The sequence below is a fragment of the Pavona decussata genome, unplaced genomic scaffold (genome assembly GCF_977016875.1).
Source record: "Pavona decussata unplaced genomic scaffold, jaPavDecu1.1 SCAFFOLD_22, whole genome shotgun sequence".
Taxonomy (NCBI): domain Eukaryota; kingdom Metazoa; phylum Cnidaria; class Anthozoa; order Scleractinia; family Agariciidae; genus Pavona; species Pavona decussata.
Window position 1 is genome coordinate 312702 of NW_028145445.1, and position 13980 is coordinate 326681.

Consider the following 13980-nt stretch of genomic DNA (forward strand, 5'->3'; position numbering starts at 1 on the left):
GCAGGCTGCTGCTTTCTTTCACCGCGAAAAACTCATCCCTGCGAAGTTTTCTTTGCGATGTTGACACTCGGCAGGTGCCTGACATTAGAGGCTCACGGTAAACTATCGTCAGCTATCACGAGTTTCTTTGAGCCGTTTGACCACCCGCTTCATAGTTGATAAAAACTACTTTATAGTCAATAAAAACTACTTTATTTTTACAGACTTTCAACTACTTTTTTATACGTTCGGCAGTATGATATGGGACGTGTGAGGAAGAGGCTGAACAGAAATCAATAAAGATATTTGTGTTGGAGAAAATAAAGCTGCCGATAACGATTACGCAAACAAACACATTTTGCAATGGTCAAAATTAATTCCTAGAACACTGAGATTAGAGAGTGGATTCAAATAAAGTTTTACCAAATGTAGTTTTGTCGAAACTTTGTAACTTCAGAGTAAATTCAAATTCAGGAACAGTAAAACTCATGAAACTGGTTTAATTTATCCCACTTAATTGTTGCGTACCTGCATCTCAAGTTTCAAAACTATTTCCTCCAGTAATTTTAACCAGATAACAAAGTTAAGAAATCTCTTAAAAGAAAAGTAAAAAAGAATAGCTTTGACTGATGGAAGGGAGGACAATTTTTCCTGGATAAACTAGTGTACTTGAACTGCAGATTCACAAAAAGTAGAGATGTTTCAAGCAGACCTGTAGATTTATTGTAAAGAAAACCATGAAACAGGAAATAACCAATGGTGGGGTTATAATGATGAAACACGAATACATCACGAATGTTTATCTTCAAGGTGCAGTTGTTTTTTAAAATGATCGACAATATAATTAAGGTTTAAATAGATCATTTCAGACTATCGTTATCCAAGGAGCAATAAACGGAAACCTTTTCTATATTTTGAAAGAAGTACTTCATTGTCGAGGAGATACTGAGGAATTTCTAAAATGAATAGTGACAAATATTTTCATGTTCATAGTTTACTCTGAAGAAACAAAAAACAATAAAGAGGCATTATTTGTAGGAAGTTATTGAAAATCTTCCCTAAAACAAATTCTTATTTCTAAAGAGGTACTGACGTATGCAATCTGGTTATTGCAAACAAAATTGCGAATCTAAGCGCAAGGATAACGGTTATCCTTGCGGTTAGATTCGCAATTTTGTCGATTTGGCGAAAGGGAATATCTCGATACACATACTACAACGTATTTATTACCCGTAGAGAAGTATTATTTAATTCATAAACGTACATGATATTACCAAGATTACTAAAGTTTATACTTTTCATAACTTTATACACGATAGAGATGTAAAGAACACTTCTTTACAACAGAGAGAGTTTTTCGTAGTTTACTTTAAAGACAAAGACATCGTTGTATCAGCTGCATGGGATTCCAAGAAACCAATAATGAGCTGTAGTGACGAAAACATTTTTTGATTTAAGAATTTTTGTTTACAGGTTCAAAAAGAAATGGATATTTTATTCAACTGAATGTTTAGGAAGTAAACTATACATCTCTTTCTGGCTAAGAAAAAATAAATAGGATGGCTATAATCGCCTTGGAAAAAAGGATTTAGTCGTAAAGAAAATCTCATGCAACCTTCTAAATGTTCGGAAAAATATCAGTTCAAAATTTCGTAACACTGGAAAACGAATTCCTTCTGTTTTCGAAGGAACAAATATGTCTTTAAAATGCAAAAGAAAGTAAGCTAGCATTTTCGTTAAAAAATTCCATTTTTCGTTTAAAATTCCTTTTCCAGAATTGGAGCTAAAATATGGAACAGTGTTCCGCGTGATATTCGGAAACTATCCAAACATAACTTTAAGAAAAAAACTACACGAAGCGCTACTTAAGGTTCTGTCACTTGAGGATACCTATGTTGACGTGTCTACCCTGATCTCTAAACTGTTGCAATACTCAAAACTTATGACCATAAACCGCCAGTGTATATAATATATTTAAACAATTATCCTGCGAAATCGCGCGGAATATCGCCTGATACTTAGCCGACGAGGCCGTAGGCCGAGTTGGGTAAAATCAGGCGATATTCCGCAAGATTGTGAATGAAAGCAGCAGCTTTGTTCAAGTTTGAATGAAATCGAATCGAATCGCACTCGTCTAGTGCGCCAATCGCTCCGGCAAAATTTTCCACAAATTTCTAGCCTCAAAAGCTAAAACCATACAGTATTTTGAAGCTGCGAAGGATTTTTTGTGTCAGCCAGGCCGAACTGAACAGACTGGAAAAGTTTTCAAACTATTTCTCGGGTCATTGTTTCTTTGTTTACTACGCAAGCATTTTCACCATCTTTCCTCAGTGTTTTGACAAACGCATCTAGTGCCTTGTTGCTTGCGAGAACTCTGAATCTTTTATAAAACTAATTAAAAGTAAAACGGTTTTTCAAGCGGCTCTTGTGCTTCTGAGAATAATTGCTTTGTACTCCGTCTATCTTTTTGTCTGCCAGAAAGATAAAATTTCTCGAGGCACTTCAGTGCGAGCTCGGTTGCGAGAACCAATCTTAGGAAATACATGTACTGTCCGTAATTTCTGAGCCCTAGAATACGGGACAATCCAAAAGTCTAGCGAAAAATATATCAAACGTTTTTGCTGAACTGTAATTTGCCAGTTCGTGAACAGAAAGGTTAGCAGTACAAGTTTTAGCACTAACCATTACAATTCTCAAACTTGGTTGTCTTCTTAGTGTTCAGTATAAAACAGCGTTATTAATAGTTTGGTGTTCTTGCACGATATCTGTTATGTGCGGGCGACGTATATGGAGTTCACCATGACCATATTTGGGCATTGTCACAATGTGTTGAATAATAACCGTATTTATCATTCGATGCATTTTTTCTTCCTTTTCATTGGCTGAGAGTAAACCACGTGACCTGCAAATAACTGCCAACAAATAATGTTCTGCTCATGCGCAATACTGTCCAACTGTGTTTTTTGCTGCAAATAACATTCTGCTCATGCGTAATTGAAAAAACCACGCTCTTGTGTAAAAATGGCTGACTCTTGAAAAGGCAGCGCTTACCGCTTCCCGAAAACAAACTCGAATGATGAACAATTATTGAACTCCGGTTATCTCAAAATATCGTGATCTGTCAGTGTCTCGCAGATCAGCTATTTGCCTCAGGCAAAAATATGGGCAACGAAATTTCTCTGTTAAACCGTGAAAAATTCCTACAACACCTAAAAGACTCTTCTCATATTCCTCAGCAGAATACAGAAGAAAGTGTTCAGTCGCTACTGAAAACGTGTGCGCGTAGAAACAAAGAAAGCCATCGTGTGAAGCCTGTAACGTGTTTTCTGACACCGAAAACAACGCCTGATGGTAAAGTCTATAGGGTGTACGAAAAGGATAAGCTACTTCGTTTGCTAAAACAAACTGAAAGGTTCGGAATAAAGCGTCTGAAGGAGAAAGGACGTATCGAAGTTGTGTGTCGCTTCAAAACTTGCGTTGGAATATACTGTGTCTTCAAAAATGGGCGAGACGAAACAAGTGGATTTAAAATTACAAAGTTGGACCGCGTGAAGATGGTATACAAACAAGTTGATGACAATTCTATCATTTGAATAACATCTTTTCCTTACGCTGGCCGTAGAGTCCTGCGCTACCAGGATGGAAAGACAAGGAAACTAAACTGATCCTAATGGATTCGCTCTGACGATGGGATAACGCTCGATTTCAGGCGGCTAATATCTAAGCTTTGAAATTAGTATTAAGTGGTAGTAAGAGTAGTAGCAACACCAGCAGCAGCAGCAGCAGTAGTAGTAGAGCCTTTATTAAGCGAGGGTAATACATAATAGTGCATGCCTAATAGTAATAAACTTGTAGCCCTTAAGACTAAAACCAATAACGACAGATAAATCAGAAAACACCCCCAACCCCCCCTCCAAAAAAAACAACAACAACAACAACATGCATCAATTGATAGATACGCTAAAAAAGTAGATTACAATATACAAACTCATAACTATCGTTGAAAATGGTAAATTTGCCTTCATTTTTAAGTAAAAAGTTCACATAATTATTCTTGAAAGTACGAAAACAAATGCCGTTATAAATATTTTAAAAAAGTAATCACTCGAGGCCTTTTTACGAGGACGAGGATCATTATTTCCAAGCAAGATGTAGAGGAATACGTGAATTTCTCAGTCGAATTAATAACATGGTGGTGCAGGAAGTAGAGTTAAAACTGTGATGACGTTTTCGTAAACAGTCAAAACTGTTATTTTGAAAGAGAAGCAGGCAATAACTGATGTATGATCGCGCAGTATCCAATGCCTTAATTGTACTAAATATTTTAAAGGCACAACTGATCAGAATGACAATTAACATGGAATTTTAACTGACCCACCTGGAAGTAGCATACTCTTCTTGTTCTTCATGTACACATTGCGTAAATAAAGGCATTCATGTGACAAGTGCAATAATTATAAGTTTAAAAACTTTAATCAGTGTAACTCAATAGCAATGGACAACTCCATGTCATTTTCTATTTTTAAAAGCTCAAGCCCTTGGCTTCTCTGTGGATCATAGGCCGTCAGTGACTTAGTCTCTCCTCCCTCTGGCTCGATTCTGTGGTAGCCGCACCGACTCTATAAGTGTTTTAGATGTGGCCCAGTGTTCTCCTCTCTACCTAAACATCCCACTTCCAGATACTCTTTGGAAAACCTCTCATGCTCTTCCCTTGTTGATTACATTTCAATGAATTACCTAGTAGTGTTATTTTGAGGCTTTCATAACGTATACCCAGTTCAAGCCCGCTTCCTCCTCTTGATTTCTGTCTCTACCAACAGTTTGTTTGTTATTGTCCACAGATCCTCCTCCTTTACCAAGTTCGTTCATTGTGTGCAGGTGAGCCTGGTTTGCAAACGTTTAAGCTCTTCCTTGCAAGGCTTTGGTCGTTCTCCATATCTCAGATCCATAGAGTTGACAGGAGAGCTGAATATTCCAAAATTCGTTTTCCCTCGATACCATCTTTGGTGGTCATATTTCGTTCAAGGGGACCCTAGCTTTTTCAATCCTCTATCTTGGCGTCTTCATCCCGCACACACTCACCAACTCCAAAAACGAGGTTTCCTCTAATGACTTTTAAGCTTGTTGGAAGTGGATGACAGAGGAAACGTCATTTTACCCTGCGGCTTTTTTTATGTGAAACAGAAGAGCAGTGTCACTAGTACAGTCTACAGCATCCAGTTGTAGTCACAGTGTCCACTGAATTCCGTTCCTTCTGTCCGCAGTCCTTTTTCTGGTTGCCTTCATAGCCCAATAATCTATCGCTAACAATTTTTGATGCTGATAAATGTCTGTGGGATTCCTTAATATTCCAAAAACTTCCTCAAGGTGTTTCAGCCTACATCAATACATTGAGGCACAGGAAAGTATTCCAGTCAATCTGTTTCTTTGCAACTTTGTGGCAACTGTGGCCTCTCTTCCTTGTCACAGTTCGACTTGTGTTGGGAGAACTCGGATTGTTTTTTCCTACTGTCTATCTACCGGGATTAGAGCTTGCTTTTGTTTGGGGACTTACCAGGATGACTCTCCAGGTTGCTTTGCCTGCAGGCGTACCAGGACGATTGATTCTGGTAATTACCTTTTCCATGACTGATACCAGGGTATATTACCCCGTGGTCTCTCTTGCTCCGCATTATCTCACTCTACCCAGTCCCTTATTGGTCTTCGCTCACTCGAGGAGAGAGCCCCTTGGTTCTTAAAATTTCCTTTCTTTGGCACCTTGATGATATGCCCCTCACACTGAAAGATCTTTTTTTTTTTCTTATTCCAGGCATCTCACAACAATTTATGCCCGCTGTTTTGTCCGGTTTCAGAAAATTTATTGCCTGTCAGGGCTCCTACTGGGTGTTTAATTTCAGCCTAACTGATAGGTCTCACCGTCTGTACACCTTCCATCCAGGACAGTACTTCTCGGGGTTCTGGGATTATTGGTAAGTTTTCCAGTGGGATGTAATGTAGTTATGAAAAACAGACAGAGTTTATTGATAAAAAATATTAATCTTGTCAGATAGGTATAAAGTTGAGGGGAACACCACTGTGAAAAATGTGGAATGCGCTGGTAAGACAGTACCAAGCGAGTTAAAACTCGACCCCAGTCTTGCGCGTTTTGAGTCGGGTCTTTTAGGTTCGGGGGGTTTTCGTCGGGATTTTCGAAATTCGTGAGATTCGCGTCGAGATTCGTACACTTGGGGTCACTCTCCCCATGTTGCGCTCGCCTAAGTTACAAACTAAGATGGCGGGAGTTCGACTGAAGCGTACGAGTCTCGAAAATCCCATGGAAAAATAGGGGACTGCGCACAGTCTAAGATTAAATTTGCCGTTGGCCGTTTGTGTATTGCACAAGTAAGTACATGGTGGTGATTTTAATAACGTTAGTGCTAAAAACATCATAGAGAAAGTTGTAATCAACTTGATACTTACTGGAGACAAGTAGAAAGATAATGACATATAAAATCTGTTGCAACTCTTGTAAATATTGGGTCTGTTATGTATCTGCTTTATCCTTAAGATGGCCACCTTTATTGTGTATGTTTACTGCAAAACCAATAGATCCAAGGGTGATCTCCCCTGAAAAGCTCTCAAGCTTGCTGAGATCATCCTTCTACTAAACAAGATGCCCCTAATCAGGGCTTGAACAATCGATGAAACCGATGATCGGAAAATCAATCGATCAATCGATGACAATCGTTGCCTTGTTAGTTAATTGGCATCGGCCAATCGATGACCAATCGATAATCACACAAAAGTGGTCGCAACTCATCGATTAGTGTTAAAAAAAATTTCGGTATTCAACACGTTCCAGCATGTACGTATACGCGCTCGCAGTACGCACAAATGTTTCAGATTTGAATTCCTTCACTGGATTGTTTGTATGCAGATGCGACTGGAGACGAGTGAGCTCTGAATGGGGGGTGATGTAATTATACTGAATTGTAATAAAATAAACCAGAATAAACGTGAATAGGCTTCGGTAATCATTTTATTACTTCTTTGTCACAACAAAGGTGCATAAAGTGAACAGGGTAAAAAATGAATAAAGTTTACTGGATGCAGGCTTAAATGGGTGAGCCGTATAGTAAAAGCTAACTTAGAGCTGCGTGGGAAAAAGCCAACAACACAACATGTACAACCTCTGTCCGAAACACAGTTACCACCGGTCACAAGAGAACTATAGGCCACAGTTTTGTAAATCTTGACTGAAAATAAAACGCATCAAAAATGAGAACCAATCGATGACAATCAATGTCAATTAACTGATCGATTGGCGTTGATAATCGATAAAAATTGATAATCGATGAAATCGATAATCACAAAAAACCCGTGCATCGATTGGTCATCGTTTATCAATATCAATCGATTAATTGGCATCGATTCATCGATTGATTTTCCGATCATCGGTTTCATCGATTGTTCAAGTCCTGCCCTAATGGGGTTTTCGCGGAATACTTAACCCATTATGCACCAGCCGTTTCCAGAGGTTTTCAAAAGTTCAGCAAAATTGGCAAAGTGGCTATTTCTTACCCCATGTGCAGTAAAAATACATAACTTACAGGGCAAAAAAAAAAACACCCCTTTGGTCTAAGATAGTTAAAATTACTACTTGTGGAATAAAATACACTAGTTGCCAATTAGAATTTTTCCAAAAAACAAACTTGAAGGTAAAAATTTCTGAAATTTTGATGAAATTTGATACGCGCATCACATGGGTGAAATTTGATCCGTCTCGAGAGCATGTGTTTGTTTATGCAAGATTACACAGTTGTCACATTTTCTCAATGAAAATAAAAAGAAAAACACACAGAAAGCTTTCCTAAATGAAAAATTTATTCAGAAAAGTCTTTATTGACGCGTTAGAAAGAAATGCGCATAATTCTAAAATGCTAGATGAGAGACGCGCAAGCAATTTGAAGGAACTACACGTTTTTCGTTTTGTTCAGAATACAAAGAATTGGTCAATTAGAATAGTATTTCAGTACAAATTCACAATCAAACCGTTCCTTTTTTGGCTGTTAAATTCCCAGAAGTACTCGAAAATTTCGCAAAAAGTTCGTGGCCTGGATAATGTTTTGAGATGTCCGCTCGCTCATTACTTGGATAAAACAACACTTTGTACTCGAAGCACAATTTCTTCGCCGTTATTTCTCGGATTTCCGCTGTCGAAGCTGTTGAGTATTCCTTAGTAGTTCTTCTTTCGATTTACCATGTGTGTTTTCCTTCGAAAAACGCGCAAATCGGCAACTAAAGGCAACAAAAATTGAAATTTGACTCCATTTGCTATACACAAAAAGCTCTTTAGTCTAGGTCCCCCGAAGACCTAAAAATATATGCGCAGTAAGTAGATTCTGATTGGTCAGTCCTTTCTGAAGACAATGAGGACGATTGGGGACAAAAAATCTCTTCTAGGGAGGGGTAGGACCCGAACGCAAAATGAGCGCGGGGATGCCCGAAATCACGGCCAGTTTTGGCTGGCACGATGCGTAATGGGTTAATGTGGCCTCATTTATTCCCATTGTATGCTTCACAGACTTTTTAAAACTTACCCTAGGTAATGGAATAGTTTGAGTTACAAAGATAGCATAATGTTGTTTTTGTATTCCTTAGTGTTAAGTACCAATCAAATTGAAGCTTTAGTATCCCTACCCCCCCCCCCCCCACCACGTAACCCCCTGGGCATTTGAATTTTTGGACAATTAGTGTTTAAATTTCCCCTCCCGCGCCAAGTGGCTGTTCAAATGTCCCCACCCCGGGGAAATAAGCCATTCTATTTTATTTAGTTTTAAAGCAATATACAATATTATATGGAGATCAAATTTGCTCAGTTCTAGAGTAACAACATAATCGAGGATGCTGCCATTGTTTGCATGTGGTATCTCAAGTTTTACATGCACATGGTGAATTTAGGATGCCAGAAATGCCTTCAGTTCTCGAACCAAAGTTTAAATTAACAGCAAATGATTCACATCCAGTGTAATAAAAACTGAGAAAACACTGTGAACATACTTGAAATACAAGCATAACATGTCAAACATCGTAGACTAAACTCAGATTGTTTAAGCTTTTAATATAAATTGTATCTTGTGCACAGCGGCGCCGCATGAAGCCACAATCCTTCCCTTTAAAATTAGACAAAATTGACATGTTGACCTCTGTCATGGCTTATCATGCCTCATGCAAGCAGCAAGACACGTCACATGACATTGAGGCTAGAGTACGAATTCTCCACCCCCTGGGAAGGCAAAAGGGGTCAAATATCCTGGGTTTGCCCGAGAGGGGGGAGGGGGGGTGTTGAAGCTTCGATTTGACCGGTACATTATGCTACTTATCGTTATGCCAGAAATTGCATTACGAAAAAGTTATGACCACACACATGGCCTGACTCACATTTTCTTTTCTGGTTATGTAATTACAGTAAAAGTGTAAGATTACAAATTGTTCTCATATCACCAAACAAAAAACAAACAAAAAAAAAAACAGAAAGAAAAGCAGGCAAAAAGCTTTCCTAAATTAAACCTTTTAGTAAAAGTTGACAATCAAACCTTTAATCTTTTTTTGAATTTTTCAGTTACACTTAAGCCCCAATAAATTTGACGAAGTGATGTGATGTGTGTTTTAGGTTTTCAATGACCTCTCTTCCTCGCATAATTTGTGGTTCTACAACTGTCAAATAAAGCAGGATTCCTTTGCCAGGAACTCCCCAATTTCCACTGTTTTAACTGTTGATTTCTTCTGAGAAGTTATTCTTTCGATTTACCGCTTCAAAAGGGTTAATTTTATTTTTAAAAACGGCAAAAGTAATTGTAGACTCAATTGATGGAAGTAAGAAAAAAGAGGCAAATAAAGTGAATAGTGAAGTGAAAAGTGGGTTCACTCAGGCCGGAGACAGGATGCTTGTGCAATGTGAACCCGGCGCAGACGGTGAAGCTGCGTAGTCAATTGAATGTTCTACTTCATCCAACGCAATCCATGGATTTAGTTTGATTGGGTTCATTAATCGACCAATCCTAGTTGCTTCATGCTGCAATACTACAGAAACCATTGGAGAGCTACCTGTTGCTATTACCCCAGTTTTATACACCTGGATCAAGAAACAACATGCAGCAAATTCTGTTGCCTAAGCCTTGAACCACAAACTCTCCGCTCTTCTGACCAAAAATCCGATTATAAGTCAGATGTGCTAACTCCTACACCACCGTGCTTCCACAAGGTATACTTCAAGACAACAGTTAGTGATGTACTATGTCCCTCTAGGTACTGGGCTTTTTTGTCCAGTTAGATGAAGAATACTATTGTGACTTGCGCCACCACTACAGAAACTTATGAATGAAAAAAATAATAAATAAATAAATAAATAAATAAATAAATAAATAAATAAATAAATAAATAGGTAAAGGATCTGAGTTGTGGTTATTTCTTGAAGGATTACACCCTGTTTAGACGACCAAAGAGGTACTTGCTATTAAATTCACAATAATTGTTTGCTGTGATGAGTCAATTAGCACCCTTGCCTGGGTTTCCAGTAGGGGTGGCCAATTGGCACCACAATTGAGTGTAATAATCTACTTCCAACTAATAATGAGTAGCTTACTGCGTTTAAACTCCAAAACAAAAAACACAACTTAAATGTGTGCAGAATGCAGATATTTTACATGTACAGCCTGTAAATTGTAGTCTCAATTGTCGCAGTTTTGTTATTGAACAAAAGACTTGTTTATTGCTTCACTGCAGTTGTGCAGTGGTGTGTATGCCTTTGTGATAAATACCTTTATACTCAACATCTATAGATAAAATTCTGTTTTTGAATAAAGTGAATGTTGTGAATGCCAAATACCAGAATGGTTGTGATAACAATTTTTATTTATTTTTATTGATATTTGCTTCAGCTATATACATAATTGTTATTGATTTCCTCTGGGAATAATCTTGGTCCATGTAAATACAGAGAGGCCAAATGAGTAAACCATTTGGTGGTGTTTGAATAAAACAATTATCCACAATCCTTTATTCATGTAGCCCCTCAAAAAAAAAAAAAAAATACCAATGAGCACTAAACATCTGACCATTTTCTGTGCTCAAATAATGAAAACCTGTCTGGATAGTTGCTTTGCTTGAAGAGATCTCAACATTAGTTGCTGTCAGCAATAACTTGATAGTGAAGTAAATTTAGCTAATATATATACACTGTGTTTTTTGAACCTCTAGTTGTCGACCCCTTGACGGAATGTGAAAGCTACTGAATCCTTTGTGGCTGACAATGCATTGATTGCCGTGCACAGCTTGTATACTTACAGGTAACCATGAGTTGTTGCTTGTGACTTAAATGTTCTCTTAGTGGCATTAGGTGACAGCATAAAAAAAGTAAAGCAAAAGTAAAGAGGAGACCTTTTAAAAAACTGTTTACAGTTCTTACCCCCCTCCCCCCAGCCCTCCCACTTTGTCTTCACCCACTGCAGAAAGGACTGCCACTTCTAAAGTGGCTTGCTCAGTCCACCTAATGCTGGTAACATAAGAACTGATCACAAAGCACAACAAACATTGTCTTGTGAGACATTGCTCTGGCTTCTAATGTTCTCCTTTTTTGTGTGCGATCATCATCATACACTTCATTCAAATGGCCATTATCTTGATATGCCATGTTGAGCACATCAATGATGAGAATATTGCCAAAACAGCAAAGCTGGGTCCACTGTCCGAGTGTAAACACTTAGTAGTTTTGTGCATCAAAGTAAATTGGCAGCTGGTGTCTCTTCTTGGGGAGAAGTCCTGAACCCATTGGAGTGGTAGAAATTGAGCCAAATGTGGGTGCTGTGAATAATAAATGAAAATTTAATTTTCTTTCCTTTGCAGATTTCCTTTTAAATATTGGGTTTGAGGAATTTTCACCTCATTTGGAGTATAGCATATTTTTTCAACAGATTATGCATTCTGTATAGATACTCTTTATTAAAATAATAAAGAAACTGATTTTTCTTATTAATTTTTAAGTTGTTTTTAGCCTATTTGTTGTCTCATACAATTACTTGCCTGCATAGTTGGTGGTATCATAATCACTCAAAAGCAGTGTTTTGGTATTTGAGAAGCAGAGACCTGAACTCACTTGCTGACATGGCTTTACATGCCAGTGCATGAACAATTTACATTGGCCATGGAATTACTCAAGCAGTTTTTAAAAGGCCTGGGCTTGAAGGGTGTTCAGAAATTATGAATGATCCCCTATATCTTAGGTTTGTCTGCCTAGAACAGGATGAAATTTTCCTTGAATGTAAAACTTGATGTTTTCTTTTGTAACGCATAAGTTTGATCACATGACACATCACGTGACCAAAAAATTTAAATTTCGTAAATCGGCGATACAGCTACAAATTTTCTTTATATAGATAACTGAATTAGTGTTTCCGATGTAGATTTAAAATATTGAACATTCTACGTTTGGAATGACTGTCCTTAAGTTGTTAAATACAATTGGAGTAATTAACAATCAAAGATTAAATTTTGTCCTTTGTCCTGACAATGTTTTTTAGAGCACAATGGACAATCATTCCAAACGTGAAGGGCTGGAGATATTGAATCTTTATTAGAAAACCGTCGTCTACATGTCAAATCTTTGCTTTTTTGACGAAAACGATCATGTGACATGTCACGTGATTTAAAGCACTACTTATTATGCTTAGAAATGTTAAGGATCATCAGACCTTTTTATCTGCCAAGTTTCAGTTCAATGTCATTCAATTTGTTAAAGTTATCTCTAATAAACCATTTTTCTTCTTAAAAGCCCTTAAGCCAGGCCTTGAACTGCTTGAGTACTCCTTTATGGTGGTGGCCCAATTTCTTGACCCCTTCCTCACCCCCCCCCCCCCCACTTCCAGACCACTTAATGGCTTAGTGAGTTCTCTGTACTAGACTTTTGTACCCTGAAGAACACAGTTCTGTCCAAATGTTGGGTTTTTTTTTCACATTCCAGTGCTTTATCGGTTCCTACTTTTCACATAATGGTTATGGCTAGGAGTTCAAATTTCGAACAGGAAGCTTTAGTTTATATAAAAATAAATAAATAAATCTCTTCATTTACCCTTGGCTGCGTGAGACTGGTTATAGCAATAAGTGCTAATGCTCTAAACAATTGAATTGGGATTTGGAAATGTTGGTTTTTGAGGAGAGGCAAAAATTGGCTTATCTGGAGAAAAACCTCTCAGAGCAGGGGACGAGAAACAATTGGTTGATTCTAGGTCACGTGCCACTGACCAAATACAAAATGTATTCCCACCGGGATACAATTCCGCAGTTGTTGCCCTCTGAGTTGTTTGTTTGTTCTGCTGTGATTGTTGAAGGGAAAGTCTATACAACAAAGCACTTAATGTATGGTCCCTCGGAAAACTAGAGTCAAGAGTCCTGATGTTCAGAACCCGAGGTCGTCTCGGGAAACATCAGGACTCGAAGAAAAACAAAACAAATTGTTTCCAGAGGGACCATACATCAAGTGTATATTGAAATCCGTAAAGAAAATTAGGGGTAACCACCCTTTCTCAGGGATAATTCAAAAGCTTCAATTTTGAAAAAAATCTATACATTGTTTTGTTTTTTAGGGCTTTTTACAATAATTATTATCGTCCCTTAATTATCTCTGAAAAATGCGTGGTTACCCCTAATTTTCTTTTTGGATTACAATAACCCTTGCAAAAATCTTCTTTTCCTGCATAGTCATAAACTGTGCAAAGGTCAAATTTGAAAAGTCTACCCTGTTGTGTACTCGCTTCTAATTGGTCCAAAAACAATTGGCTTGACAGCGCCTACGTTATCGCTCGCACATGCGCCAAACCGTAAAATTCTTCCTTTAACGACAAGAGATTCTTTTCATTATTTTAATTTTGTTTTATAAAAGAAAAACGCTCAATGTATGATTGTGACTGTTCATTCTACCCAAGCCTTGGCATCCGTACAGATCGACCTTGTAGTTCAGTTTTTCAT

General features: G+C 37.9%; 2 long non-coding RNA genes across 3 annotated transcripts in view; one reads left to right on the forward strand and one right to left on the reverse strand.

Annotated features, from left to right (window-relative positions):
- The window catches only part of LOC146486012 (uncharacterized), a 56537-nt gene that overhangs the window by 40355 nt on the left and 2202 nt on the right, over nt 1-13980 (forward strand). The window lies entirely within an intron of this gene.
- LOC146486014 (uncharacterized) overlaps nt 11442-13980 on the reverse strand; it is a 370416-nt gene continuing 367877 nt past the window's right edge. For both annotated transcript variants that reach the window (XR_014860731.1, XR_014860730.1), the window contains exon 24: nt 11442-11820. This is a non-coding gene — a long non-coding RNA (uncharacterized LOC146486014). The remainder of the gene's footprint in view (nt 11821-13980) is intronic.